Source organism: Anser brachyrhynchus, assembly GCF_964034855.1.
Source record: "Anser brachyrhynchus genome assembly, chromosome: 3".
In the NCBI taxonomy this organism is placed as follows: Eukaryota; Metazoa; Chordata; class Aves; order Anseriformes; family Anatidae; genus Anser; species Anser brachyrhynchus.
The window spans coordinates 109,532,040-109,546,516 of record NC_137696.1 but is presented as its reverse complement, the minus strand read 5'-3'; the positions used below and the strand labels follow the sequence as shown (position 1 = coordinate 109,546,516).

The window sequence follows — 14,477 nt, the reverse complement described above, 5'->3', positions numbered from 1 at the left end:
CATGTGGAACACAAATCTTTCTTTAGAATCTATATCAATGCATTAGCAATACCCTCAGGGAACAGGGAGAGGCTTCCTGTTCAGTGCAGTATTTCAACAAAATATTCAAACTCAGAGTAATGTAAAACAGGCAAGAAAAGCCATTTCTGGTTTTCGTTCCTTCTTTCCAAAAGCAAGTCAAGGACAAAGTAAGGCATGGAGATTCTTGACTGCAGTGAATAAAAGCATTTTCTTTCTATAAGGAGGTAATAGTAAGAAAAAGATCAATGGAGTGGGGTGAAATTTGTGGATTCTTTCTACATTACAAAAATCACTGGGCTAAAATGGAGAGGGAAGGATGGTGCTGTAGGATGGCACAGCAGACCATGAACTGTGAGTTTTTTGAATGTGCCCCATGTCCTATGCTTCTACCACACAGACCTTGCACAAAATCCATGCCCACAAAATGAACCACCTGTGCATTGTGAAACATAAAGAATTTTAGACAGCATATATTACCCCTGTTCAACAAGTATCTGCAAAGCAGCCACCTGCCTAACAGGTAAATGTACTAATATAAAGTGGATAGGGATACAAAACGGCTCCCCAGTTCTTTTATGTGAGTTATAAAATGGAAAATCTGCTGAAAACATACAGAGATGTCCACAAAGTAGTTTCTTCCATACTCTCAGGAAACAATTTCCAATCACAAATATTTTTCTGTTCACCTGTGTCCTGCAGAAATACCTCATGAAGAGGTAGATCAACCCTCATCCTGCATGGGACTCTGCTGTGTTTCATACTAGGTTTGGTGGCAAGCGTGCCTGCTACAAACATGTGCCTTGCCTTCAGTTTATGCCACTGGTCCCTGGGTGATGAAACAAGTCACAGTACTGCCAGCAGTGTGCCTGGCATTGCACATGAAAGAATAATAAACTTCATAGAGGCCTGATTCCGTAATGACATCACATAATAATCATGAATGACTGTCAAGAATGACTATTTAGTTCAATTATCTTTCTCTTGATTACTGAACAACTTCTATGAAACTATCTCCCAAGGCTCAGTTAGGCTGAACTTTGTTATGAGGCTTGACTGACCATCAATATGTGAATACTCAGAGGACTGAAATACCCAATATGGAAGAAAAAGACCATCAAACAAATTATTTTTACTGCCTCAAACCTGCTCACTGGTTTTAAGTTATAAAACTATGACCTGTATTTAAACAATTTAAAGCAAATATGACTGCATTTGATATCTATGTATAAAGAAACTAGAAAAAAGAAAAAAGAAAAAAGAAAAAAGAAAAAAGAAGAAAGAAGAAAAAAGAAGAAAGAAAAAAGAAAAAAGAAAAAAGAAAAAAGAAAAAAGAAAAAGGAAAAAAGAAAAAGGAAAAAGGAAAAAAGAAAAGAAAAATATTACCTCTTCTGACATTTGTGGCTTTTCCATGGACTCCAAATGTGGGTATGTCACCTAATCAGTCATTGTGTCATTAGTTATTCCATTTTTGCTTCCACTTTTGTTTGTTTCTTGTCTGTATCATGAGCTTCTGGGAAGCATAGACTTTGTGTTTTGATGATTTCAGTAGATGCACCAGATGTGCAGTCTAGTATCAATCTTCAGGCATGACTAGAATGGTAACAAATAATAGCAACTGATTACTAGTCATTGGTTTTCTTCATTGTTTTAAGTTATGTGAAAATGTACAGTAAAAAAACATGCTAAAATAAAATGTTGAAGCACTGCAAATGGATACAGTAAGTTCTAACGATATCAGGATAAGCCAAGGCTGTTGCTGAGTACTTCTTAATTAACTAAATGAAGCATACACAGCCAGTAAAAATCTAACTTTTGCAAAGCAAATAAGCTAGGACTTTTATGGATGCCAATAAAATGAATGTTGTCTGGGAGATATTCATTAGCTGAGTGGAAGATGTCTGTAGAAGCTATGGTCTAGAAAGTTGGTGGATTTAATGACATGGACATGGAGGATTGCATATTAAAGTGAGTGGAGCTGGTAAAATAAAAAGAAGTAGCACTTCTATATGAATATGTTTCATTAAATCATTGGTGTATTGCATGGATTTTTACTATCTCCTGGTCTACATTAGCCAAGGTCTGACTAATGCTAGTGGGTATACACATTCATATGCAGACCAGTAAGACTGTGATGCTATTCCTCACAGCAGATAGGAGGTAGGGTAGGTAGGAAATCTTAGCAGATGGGGTAGATAAGGAAATCTTAGCTGGATGCATATTGTGTGTGTGAAAATGAAGAAAAGCATTTGTGAAACAGGAAATTCTTAGGTCTAATATGCTTTCTTTGCTGTTTGTGATTGTATGAATACACAATAAAAATGAAAGCTCTTACCTCTTCAGCTGTGGTTTATTCTTGCGCTGACTGCATTCTCCTGGTGGTTCTGAAACCTCTTCATGATGCAAAAGCTGGGGGAGGAAGGGGGGAAGGACTGAAGTTTCTGCAGAATGACAAAAATATGCAGAAGCAGAAAAATGATAGCCTGGTAAAGAGCAGTGTTGTGTACATACAACTCAGTGTCACTTCAGTGTCATGTGTGTCCATGCTCTTCGGTCAGACTGTGAGGCAGCTGGTTACCTATCCTGTACTTTCTATTTTTTTGAAACCCCTATAGTGTCCAGGAATTATGTGGTGATTGAAGCAATTCCTCTAAGGGATAGCTGCTTTCTGAATTTGATAGCTATTCGAGTGATACATGAAAGACTGTGAGACTCAATGTGATCCAGAGGCTATGCAGCTATTGTGCTGAAATAATAATTATGTCTGGCTCTTGTTACTTCTTTCTGGCTCATAGATCTCCTCGTACTTTGCAGAGGGTGGAACATCTTTGCTTCTTTTTACTGTTTTGTTGAAGGTAAAGTAAACCAGAGCCAGGAACAGAACCAACATTCCACAAATTTCAGTCCACCACCACTTTTTACTACTCCCCAGCTGTTGGCTCATGTTTTAGGTCGATGAGGATCTGCTGGCCTGGAGCCTTCAGTGCTTCCAGTTATCTGGTGCCTAACATCTCATGGTAGAAAGGTATTTTGGCATACCATTGTGTAACCACCCAACTTTTCTCCAGATACAAAAAGGCTAAAGAAAGCTCAAGATGATCAAACAAGGTCAATTTATGGGTAATCAATCACTGTCAGATGTGGTGTGCTTAGCGAAGAGGTACATCTACATACAAGGATTCTACAACAAATATGCATGTAAAATGTATTTAGATTCTGGAATAGTCCAGCAAATGGTAAGAATTAATCACCTACTTACTTACTTAATTTGGTTTCCCTTTGGTAAATTCTACTGCAAATGCCCAATGCCTGACAAAATTTGAGGATTATTGAGAAACTAACAAAACGTTCTGGACCAGGCGACTTTATTTATTTATTTATTTATTTATTTATTTTTACTGATTTCCCAGCTGAAATGTGCAGACCTGTGAAACAATTAAATGGATATTAAATACTTCTCTCAGTTCATATCTGGGAAGTATTGTACCTAAGGTGTCAACAAATCACTGTTTTCTACTTTTGATGCCAAAAGGGTGGCTTGTTTAGCTTAAACTTTGCATCACACAAACAGTAGTATTATGTATCCAAGAAGAAGAAAAAGAAGCAAATGGTTACACCTACTACAGTATTGCAAAAGTACACTGGCCTTTTGCAGCTCCATAGCTGTTCCATTACCTGTACTCAGAGTGCTAAGATGAATCTTTCTTTTTATCTGGGTTGATAAATTGTGATGACAATTGTATAATATTCTGAAAAATTAGAATGTTTTAGTCGCTATAGCTGCTGCAGTGTAGATTTAGGATCTGCTACTGAAATTATACTGTGCACATGAGTAACTGCTCTCTTGGTGTGACTCAGTTGCTAACTGTTTAGCTCTGATAACCCTAATATTTACAGTTTCAGAGCCTTTCTGGGATCTGTTATTTTTACACTGGCACATGCAAAACTTCTTGAATAAATCTTGTCTGCAGATATAAGGGATACTCTTCAGCCTGTCTACAGTCAGTGTCCAGTTTGACAGCTGTGGCCACTCTTTCCCCCTGCATGAACTGCATGCTCAGGACATGACAGCAGTAAGTAACGTTGCCTTCCCAGCTTTTTTAAAGTTAGATTCTCTAGAACCTGTGGGATTTGAAGCTATTCTGATATCAGCTTCCTGGATATGATCATATTGCCCACCAGTATCAGTGGAAATGAACCTACATCAGAACTGTAAGACTGTGGCTGCTATATTTGGAAAAGACCCTGCAAATATCACTAATGATATTTTGTCATGAAGAATTAGAAGTGTAGAAGCCTCTTATTCTGTTTCCTGTAATACAGTCATTTCTCCAGACCGCTGATTTAAGAAGAAAAGCTTATTCCTTCTTCTCTCTTCTCAGCCTCTGAGGAATTCATATTCATTTTTAGTTAACAGTTGAAGCACCAGTGCAAATATGAGTTGCGTGTCTCCATCTATCAAGACAGAAATACCTGTCCTCTGCTCTATCCTGCAGATCACTGTATTTTATGAGAGGTAATACTAAATTTAATGTCCAAGGTGTTGTGAGTGGAAGACTAAACACAGGCATGCAAAAACATTATATCCATGCTTTTGACAAAGGCCGATTCTCTGATAGTTTTCTGATGGAATGGAAAATGGAAGAATTGCAGCTCTGCAGTTGGAAAAATGCCCCACTCAAATCATGACAGAGACCACTGACGTGCTGATCACACAAACAACTATCACAGAATCACAGAATTGTATTTCTTCTTGTTTCAGATGCTTCTTTTCATCTTAACTGGAGGCAAAAAAAGTAATTGTAAAAGACTTGCAGAAAATCAGATCTTCCAAATCCATGTGCATACCTTGGCCAGATAAACGGACTATCATTCCAGAGCAGGTTTTCTTCTGAAGGCAGCAGGTGAGATTTTTTCAGCGGGATTTCTTCAGTGCCTTTCTTGGAAAGGCGACATTTTGGTCATAAATATTATTTCTTTTTCAAGCAAAACCCCCCACACCATTCTGTAGTCTTCAAAACCTTGCTTCTTAATGAAACTGTTGAATACATATTGATTCTCTTGCTTCCCTCACTGACAGAGATTTTCTTGTTCTCTGAGCATGAAACAACACTGCTAGTTGCTCTAACCATGACAGTTTGGAGAATATACTCTGACTTGAGTGTACAAAGAAAGGTAGAAAGGTATGTCTCTTATTGTGCCAACCGACTTAAGAAAAGGCAATTGGGCTTTTGGAAACAAATCAGATCAATGGTGTCTGAGGCCATGACTGGAGCTTCTGGCTGCTGCAGCTTTGCACCACCATAGTAGTCCAGGATGTATCCAGATAGCTTGGGTACTGCACTGATTTCAGTGTCGTAAGGAGAAAGCCTCCCCTCAGAGGCTGAAGAACTCTATAAACTCTATATTAACCACTTTATTCTGAGTACAAAGGCTCTGCAATCTCCTCATTGCTGTCCTACAAGCTGAATTTGTGGCTTTTTTTTTTTTCTCCCATGTATGTCTACAAAAGAGAGGACATCTCTTCAGACCCCTATTTTGACACCACTTGGTGGTATCTGCAGTCACTTCCTTATTATTTATTACAGAACATGCAACAATTATCTCTACATCTTTCTACAGTGCTTTGAAAGTTACTATAAGTACTGTGTGAATTCTGTAATATTTTTTGACCCAGGACTGACTACAGCTATATCTACAATTTTATGCAAGAGACTCAGATCACCGTTACATTTCATGTTGACCACCCTGTCGCACTCTGATGGTTTGCAATTAGTTTGACTAAGATACGAATCAGTAACTAATAAATACCATAAACCTGTCAGTTATTAGAGGTTTTCTCTCCTTACATTTTCATTATCAACACACATTTAAAAATAATTGGGACTAAAATGTCCTCCTCAGTACCTTTGGGGATACATCTGCAGCTTGACCTCACCATGTCTTTTTCTATATTGAGTTAGTTTTGATGTTTTAATAGGCACAATATTACTACTTCACACTGTGACATAATATTTTGCCTTCAAATGCATACACATAGACAACACAAGGGAATGTTTGTTATCTTCCACATGTAAGAACAAGTGCAGCGTAAGACAAAAATGGAAGCAAAAAGCCTAGGTAGTAAAATATGTTTTCTTCCTCCTGATTCTTCCTGATGAAGCTACAGGAAAAACACACAAGTTGTTTGTTTGCTAGGTTTCCAAGCTGCCAGTATGTACAGTAGAGAGGGAAAAAAAAAAATCAAACTTCTGACAGGTGTAGAAAGAGAGAGCTCTGAGGCAAACTCTGATTCCTCAGGGTATTTCAAAAATTTTCCTCTTGCCAGACCCAAGATAAATTTTGATCTCTATGTCCAAGAAAATAAACAGTTCTGTTGACTTCCCAGATCTCAGGGTTTGTCTTGGAGTTTTTATGAGATACATGTAGCTGAAAATCAGATTTTTTATTTTTAAGAGATACTGGACTGAAACAATACAATAGTGGGAGAAAGGCAACATTGCATTATGGAAAGCAGAGGTTTTTCTTTTACGGCACTTTCAACTCTTCCAGTGATGGCTGAGAGAGCATGTTTGAACAAGCATGTCTCACTTCTTTCAACCCCTGTTCTCTTGGTTGGTGCTGTTTCCTATCTTCTGGTCCCTTCCCAACTACCCTTTCCTTTCAAATAAATGCCACTAAAAATTCCAGTCCAGACAAAACTTTCTAAATATGTGTAAACTACTACCAGGTCTAAGTTGTGTCATTTTATAGGATGGATGAAGGAGTGATGGAGGTGAGGTGAATCTGATTCTAACCTGCACAAGAAGTAGTCATGGCTCTACCATGTTGTGTCTTGGTCATCCATTGCCCAGCTGTACCCATATGAGTAATGCTAGTTTTGGTGATGGCAAGCTGCCCAGCCCCTGTTAACGTGCCCTTTAGTGGTGCCTTGTGTAGTGAAGGAATGTGCTGCTTGACTTGGAGCAGTAGTAGGATCTCTGCTACAATTTGGTGGAGACCTTTCAGCTCCACTTGTCTGAGCCTGCACATGCAGTGTGGCTGGGGGACCTTCCAGATGGTCATCCCCACCCCATTTGCCTTAGCTGACATGCTAGTAAGGCCATAATTGTACCCAGTGTGTTTGAAAGCTCAGTTTTGAGAAGGTAATCCTGGTTCTATCGCAAACTCTCATAAATTAAATTGAAATCAGTCACATTTATGACTGGTTGTTAAAAAGCTGTAAGTGTTATGAATTTATGACACTGTGCTCATATTCAGCTGTTCACTGCTTCTGCTTCTAGGTCTTTTTCTCCTATGTGGGATAAAATTTATATTTGTGGGTGAGATCATTATAAATCTTTTATGTACCACAAGTGCAATTTTAAATGTTTGCAGGCATGGAGAACTGTACCCATGAGATATCAACTATATTTCATGGGTTATTGCTTCATAGAACTGACAAAAAAAGAGCTTTGCAACTAGTATACACTCACACACACTTCTTAAGTTTACATGTTTGACCTTTAAAAGCTGGTAGGCAGCATGAAATGTGTGACTTCGGAAATAAAATGCTACACGGTTCATATTTTACTTGGATGCCAGTTTGCCATGTTAATTTTTTTCTTTAGCAAAAACACCTTCTCAGAAGACTTGCCCATACCCAATCCTTCAAGGCATCTTGCTGATTCCAATTACAATTGGAGAAGTTCCTCAGTAGTAAGTGTAGTTTACGTACATCTCTGCATAAATCAGTGATGAAACACAGGCCAGCAATGAATGTGTGGCTTGCACTTCACACAAGCCTATTGCTAAGTTCTGCAGCCTTCACACTGAACTTTCCTATCACAGTTGTTGGAGATGATGTATTCGAAGGCATGAGATACAGAGGAATACAATTTCTGAAGAAAGATTTTTTTTTTTTTTTTTTCCCGGATGGAAAGCTGGATGGGATGAAAAGATGGTGCTGGACCTGGGTGACCGACCTGTCAATAGATAACAAGCTGTAAGCTAGGCTCTAAGTGTGGTCTTAACTTCAAAGAGTGCTTGGAAGAACTATGATTTAATGGAGAACATATTGGGCTGGGAGCTGGGAAGACTGGAGTTTCTGAGCTTTGTAATTGGACTACTGGGACAAATAGTTTCACTTCTCTGTGATTCATACAGTCATGGGTTTAGTAGGGGACGAGAAGCTGGGGGAGCTTCTATCATCTTTCTGTTTACCGCTGATTGCCAATTGTCTACTGCAAACTGTGCTGGGCTCTCTTCTGCTTCCTGGCCCACATCCCCACCTGGTAGCACTTACCGTGCCATGTGGAGCAGGGGACAGCCATCCTCGGCATTACATCTCCACTGTGTTGGGTACAGATCTCTGTGACATGATTTAACGTGAACATCTACATCATCTCCATCCTGCTATTCATCTCTGCTGGCCATTTTGGAAAAAAATGTATTTCTGACTTCACAAAAAGTGAAGATGATTTGCTTAGATCCTTGTGTCTTCTGCGTCATTGTTATGAGTTGGGGAAGCATCAGTTAGGCCCAGGGAATATTTCTTCATGTTTTATCTATGAATTTCCCATGTATTATATTGGATATTTGGTAATTTCCTTGTTAGTTTCCATTTTTTAACATTCTATGCAATCTCAGCTTTTGTGATCTTTTTTTAACTCACGCTTTATATGTTGGCTGGATTGGTTTAAGAATGATTAAGTAGGGCACGTACCAGTGTTTCGAACCCCTGATTTGGGTGACTGAAATTTTCATGAAGACAAGAGATGCCAAGATGGTAGTGAGAATGTTACCTTCATCAACATTAGCACACATGTGCTTGTAAATGTTTTAATGCAGATGTGCTTTCTTTGAATGTTTTAGCAGCACAACATAACTATTGAATATTCACAAAGCACAAAGTAATTTCATTCATGGTTTCTATTTTAGCAAATAGGCACAACCTTCTCTAATGCAACATTCATCTTACATCATAGCATGCATCAAAATTTATTTGGATTGTTTATGATTGATGTGGTCATACTCTTATGATTCCTTTGGGCTAGATAGAAATAGAAATGTAGGGCAGGAGTCTCCATTACTGTGCAGCTGCTTTTCTTTGCACTGTCAGCATAAACTAACGTGAAAGCTGGCGGATCTGGCTCAGCATAAATGTAATTCTGAGATGATGAACTGCTGTGGGGTACCTACATTTCTCTTCCATAGAGTTGCTGAGATAACCTCAAAAGGGTGCATGAAGAGAGACGGGAATGGGGAAGGCAAGGTAGCGTCTCAGGCACACTCATTCAACCGTTGGTTGTGATATTGGTTCACAGTGTCTTACAGCTAAGCATTAACTGGAACAGCTTTTGAGCATTTCTGATGTATTGGAAGCCAAACGGCCCTTTCATACAGCAGCACTAAGTTCAGTGGGACTCTGATACAGTCAGTCAGCCAGATTTAGATACTTCAGGGCCATAGGTCTGTCCTGTAAAAAGCATGGAGGTATCTGAAGGCTCATGTAAGCACCCAGTGTGATAGGGACTGTGACTGCAGGAATGGTTTCTGAAAAACGGCAAACTTCAAGCAATTTATTCAACTATACCTGGTTTCTGGAAGTGACACAGTAATCTAATTCTCCCTTTTTTGGTGAAACGAATTCTTATTTGTTCATTTTTCAAAGTGGGGTTTATCTGTGGGACTTAGACTGCTAAGGAGCTTAGGAGCTTCTGAAAGTGTTGACTTCCAGACTAAAGTCTGTTTTCTATCTTTCTGTAGCTGTGATCTGTGTTGTCTGCAAATGTCCAGATCCCAGGATCTGTTCTCTTTCTATTTTGTGGATGGTTACATGTAGGAGGGATTTAAATACTGGATCTATTTCTAAAGGGAAAGAATGGAGAAAAGAAGCAATGTTGTAATATTTTAGCAGAAGAAACCTGTCTTTGATTTTATGGAATGTATCTTTCACTAACTTACACGTGTCTAAGGGAAATGGATATTGCAAGAATTTTTTTTGCTCCTTGACTGAATATTTTGCATTTTGCCTCTTTGTAGTACTCTTCCTCAGTAGAACCTGAATGTTTACCTAAAAAGTTATCAAGCCCTTAATGTGACTGTGAAGATTTAAACAAACACACAGTCAACCATTGTTTTCCTTTATCAGACTAACCCCAATTTTTTAGTGTTTTTTAAATTTTTATTTCTTTGTATAGTCTTTTAATCCTTCCAGCATTCTCCAAGCCAAGGTCACCAGTGTCTGTGTGTCTGGGGGATTGTGCAATGCAGACCAAGTTTGCTGCAGCCTTTTTTTCACTTCTGAAAAAAACACAATCCACTTAATCTGACAAGTGAAATCTTTGATTACATTACATACACAATACTACTTTTTTCTTGTTAAGACAGAGGAGGAAATAAATGCAGAAATGTGTCTGCTATATTTCCACATTATCAATCTGCTGAAGGAAACCATGATCCTGACAGGTGCAAACACTGGACTCACAGGCTTATGGCGTCTCATGAGCCTTTCAAAGGTTTCTCACCTCACTGATCCAAAATAAACCTCAGTGCTTAAAAATCAAAGCAAGCAAAATGTTTTATGTAGCACAGTCTGGTACAGAAGCAAAGAACAGGAAGAGAAAGAGGGTAAAAAAGGTTATTTCTGTACATTGGCCGTTAATTGCAATTCCTTTATGACTCGTCTTTTGGAGTTGACCTTTCTCTGGATGTCCCCAGTGCTGGATACGGTAATAGGAATGCTACTGTTTAACTGCTGGCCATGTCACTTGTAGTTAAAACACGAATTGCCTCTCTAGTACATAATTTAAAAATGTATGTAATTAGCATCATGGACACTAACCCCTTACCATTGCTTTCTTTTAACTTAAGGACAGTTGCAGGTTTCAGTTCTTGACCATCTTTCAAGGTTTGTACCACTCTGTATCTCGTAGTTTAAAAAATGTCAGGAAGAAATATACTGTGAAATGGAGAGATATATCATGCATACAGTAATATCAGCTGAGGTGCAGCTTATCTGACTGGGATGCAAATCACCCCATGCATATTTGTCATTACCAGGGACTGGTAAAAGCACTGTTTGAGAGATTTAGCTAACAGTAGACTAAAACAGAAAAAAACACACCCTGTTTCATGGTTTACCTTTAATGTACAATCAATGATCACCATCTTCTGCCTAAGATAAGTGCCTTTCACACAATTCTCTGCCTCAGCCATCAGGTCCCAATACCAAAAAGATGTGAATACAAACCTGTGGAGTCATTGTGTTTGCCAAGGTTTCTTTCCTTTCGGCACAGGCAGTGTAAAATGATGAGACTGGAAATAGTCTTCTGCTCTGGAAGGGTTTCTGAGATGTCACTCCAGCTCTGGGCACATCTGAAATTATTTGTGAGAGATATATATAAATATCTATGCCATGTATACAAACGTATGCACATGTATATGTAAAAAAATCTCTAATTTATTACATATTATATACTTTTGTGACTGTTTCAGGAAGAAAAAAAGCAACACAAACAAACAATGGGACCAACATGCAGGAACAAATAAAAGCCTCTTCCTATCTAGAGTAGAATAAATTATTACTGAATGCTGAGGTTAATGTTCACTCCAAACTGGGGCCTGCACAGCTGGGATTCTTAGTGCTGTTTGATCTGCCCTTTCAAGCTCTGATGATCCCACTAAATTGCATTTAATGGACACAGGGCTGAAGTACAAAAAAGAGAGGCCTTGTTATAAAACAATAGAGACAACTTAGCTCTCGCACACACCTCTTCTTTGTACTTCATGAAAGCCTTTGTCCTGATGCGGAGGGGGGAAAATACGTTATGAAGTACTCCACTGGCATTGTTTGCTTGAGTTTCAGAAGCATGACTGCCTTTTTTTTCAGGTAGTCAGATTTACAGTCGCTACAGTGGAGGGTGAATTTCACAAGAGGCATTTGTACTTGGCTAGTCACATCAGAACAGGATGTCGCACACCTGCACACTCCATTCATAGAAAGAAAATTGTTCTGAATAATTACTCTCCAGATATATTTAAGATTTCACCCATACAAGCTACTGGAGGCATGCACAATTGCAGTAACTTTGCAGAAGCTCCCTCTGCACTTTTCTTGTCCTGGAAGATGTCACTCTAAATTCATCCCTGCTGAAAAAAAAAAAAAAAAAGTAAATTTTATACTGGTGCTCTTTCTGGTAGTTTCCTGAGAAATTCATAATAGAGGAAGATGCAAACTGAAAAATATATCCTTCCATTTTATTGAAGATTTTACTAGATTTTACTAGATGTTGGTTTCCAAACAAGCATGGCAAACACTCCCCCCCCCCTTTTTTTTCTGAAATAACTGAATGCAATTTCCATCTTCTTAGATTTATATATCTATTAATCTGTTCCTCCTTAAACCTATCTGAGGGCCCAAGATTGCTCATGGCTTCCAGTTGCTGGGCCTCGCCTTCTTTAAATTCTAACAAAAATGGTCCTTGATAAATCACTATCATTTTAAAATCAATATGGTGCAATGTAAATCTGGAAAGAAGAAAGACATTTAGTTGCCATAAAAACCAGCCAATATCTGACTTAATATAAAAAACAATGGATTATCTTCTCATTTTGATGCATAATTTAGACAACAAGAAGGGGTCTGAATATAACTACCTGAAAACTTTACACATAAAAAATCTGTATAATTTTTCCCTATAAAAAGCAAGGAAGATTTGCAGTGTCAGTATGAAAATCGTTATACTGATGTGCTGACTGCTTTCAGTCCCAGTCCCAGATACAGGGAGCAGTAAGGCTGATATTCTGTGAGGTCCATACTTATCCGTTTGACATGTATTGATTTCATGAAGATTGCATGTGGGATTGTGGATGTTTCCTATCATAACATGCTTGATATTGCAGGTAGTCAAGGAACGTTTTGAAGGCTGGCTGACGAAAAGGGCTTTTCTTCTCTGGTATTACTTATGTGGGAGCAATAATTTTGGGGCACTTGAAGGATGCCAATAGTTTCTGGGGCTAGCAAAAGTGACAGAACAGCACAAAGCCTACCACAGGAGAATAAGCCTATATTTATGTTTCAAGCCCACAATGGGCCATAAAGATAATACAATCTACCTTTGGCATATTTGCCCTCCTTTCCTGACTTCTCTTTCTGAATTTACTTGAATTAGTTCAAGCTTCAAAACTATGAGTTATAGCTGAATGATGATGTTAGATAAATGCCTGTGGCTTGAGAAGCCCAAGAGGTGGCCATAATGAGAAGAACTCTCCCAGCCAGTCCAAGATTGGAATTGTTGAATTACTTTTCTGAATTACTCACCTGACTGCTGAGAGACAGCCAAGAGTAGGATGGTTTCCTTTGGGGTCCATTGGCTGTATGGAAACATGAGAATAAGGAACGATGCTATTGAACTTTGAATTTCAGGTCCTTAAAACTCACTCTGGAGGAGCTCCAAGGTACTTTGCCTCTCCTTCAAGGAAAGAGAGCATTACTCTAAGTGGTGGAGTGTTTCTTCTGGGAAACTGATAGGAAACGTGGTTCAGTAATAGTCAGCAAAGGTGAAATGGGAATATAGAATTGTAAGGTAAGAGCAATTTGCTCAGCTACTGTAGGGAGGTAATTTAATTAGATGATTCAGGGAAACACAATTTAGTTGTTTTTAATCAGTGTATTAACCCTGGACTAGTAAGAGTGAGCAGCAAGAACATGAAGCAAAGATTGTCAGTAACAGGTAAGTGTGTCATTGTCTGTGGTGACTGGCTCTGAGGCAGACTGAAGCTGGCAAGCTGAGAAAATTGGAATGAGGAGGCTAATTTAAAAAAAGAGATAGCACTCTTCCCAGTTTTATTCTTGCTTGAATTCCAAATGTCTGCAGATCATGGGTTTAGTTTGGCCTATTAACTATCTACGTTTGAAATCTGTATTGAGATCCAAATCACTGCTGAATTTATGATTCACAGAAGGAAAGAGATTAGATTCAGATCACTGATCACCAGAGTGTTTGTCACAGAGAAAGTCCAGGTGTGTTTACTTTATTCCTTAATTAATTAATCTTTACCTATTTCTTCCAAATAATCTGCCCTTAAGGGTGGTTAGATACCACAGCTATGAGAACAATAAGATGCTCTAGACTGATGTTTTCTGAGTGACTGTCTGTAAGACAGCAGTTGCTTTGTAAAGTCAACAGGCTTGCTTCATAGCTGACCCCAGGCCCCTGTAAGCAACAGAGAAATTGTCTGGTATTGAAATTGTCTGGTAAATGTGCAGAATGGCCTGAGAGAAATGTTGAGAGTTGTCAATGGGATACAGAGCCAAAGGCTTTGTGAAATGTTTATCTGATTTATTTTTTCTCTCTAGGAAATCTCTCTGATTCCACCTGCCATTTGTGTTTTGACTGTTGTGTTTAGAAACATTATATGAAAATGGCCCTAACAGGCCTCTGATGCTAAGAATGGTAGGTGACTTAATGGTGCTC

At 38.6% G+C, this 14,477-nt stretch overlaps 1 protein-coding gene and 1 long non-coding RNA gene across 5 annotated transcripts in view; one reads left to right on the top strand and one right to left on the bottom strand.

The window, feature by feature from the left end:
• Positions 1-10,142: 10,142 nt before the first annotated feature.
• Positions 10,143-13,378, bottom strand: LOC308193282. Its single transcript, XR_013949514.1, has 5 exons — positions 13,322-13,378; positions 11,772-12,147; positions 11,252-11,376; positions 10,851-10,960; positions 10,143-10,302 (listed from the first exon to the last, which is right to left on the bottom strand). It is a non-coding gene; the product is annotated as an uncharacterized lncRNA (long non-coding RNA).
• A 989-nt stretch (positions 13,379-14,367) lies between these two features.
• The window catches only part of LOC308193277 (uncharacterized protein), a 216,924-nt gene continuing 216,814 nt past the window's right edge, over positions 14,368-14,477 (top strand). For all 4 annotated transcript variants that reach the window (XM_080587795.1, XM_080587797.1, XM_080587796.1 and 1 more), the window contains exon 1: positions 14,368-14,456. The gene's annotated coding sequence lies outside the window, so the exon portion shown is untranslated. The remainder of the gene's footprint in view (positions 14,457-14,477) is intronic.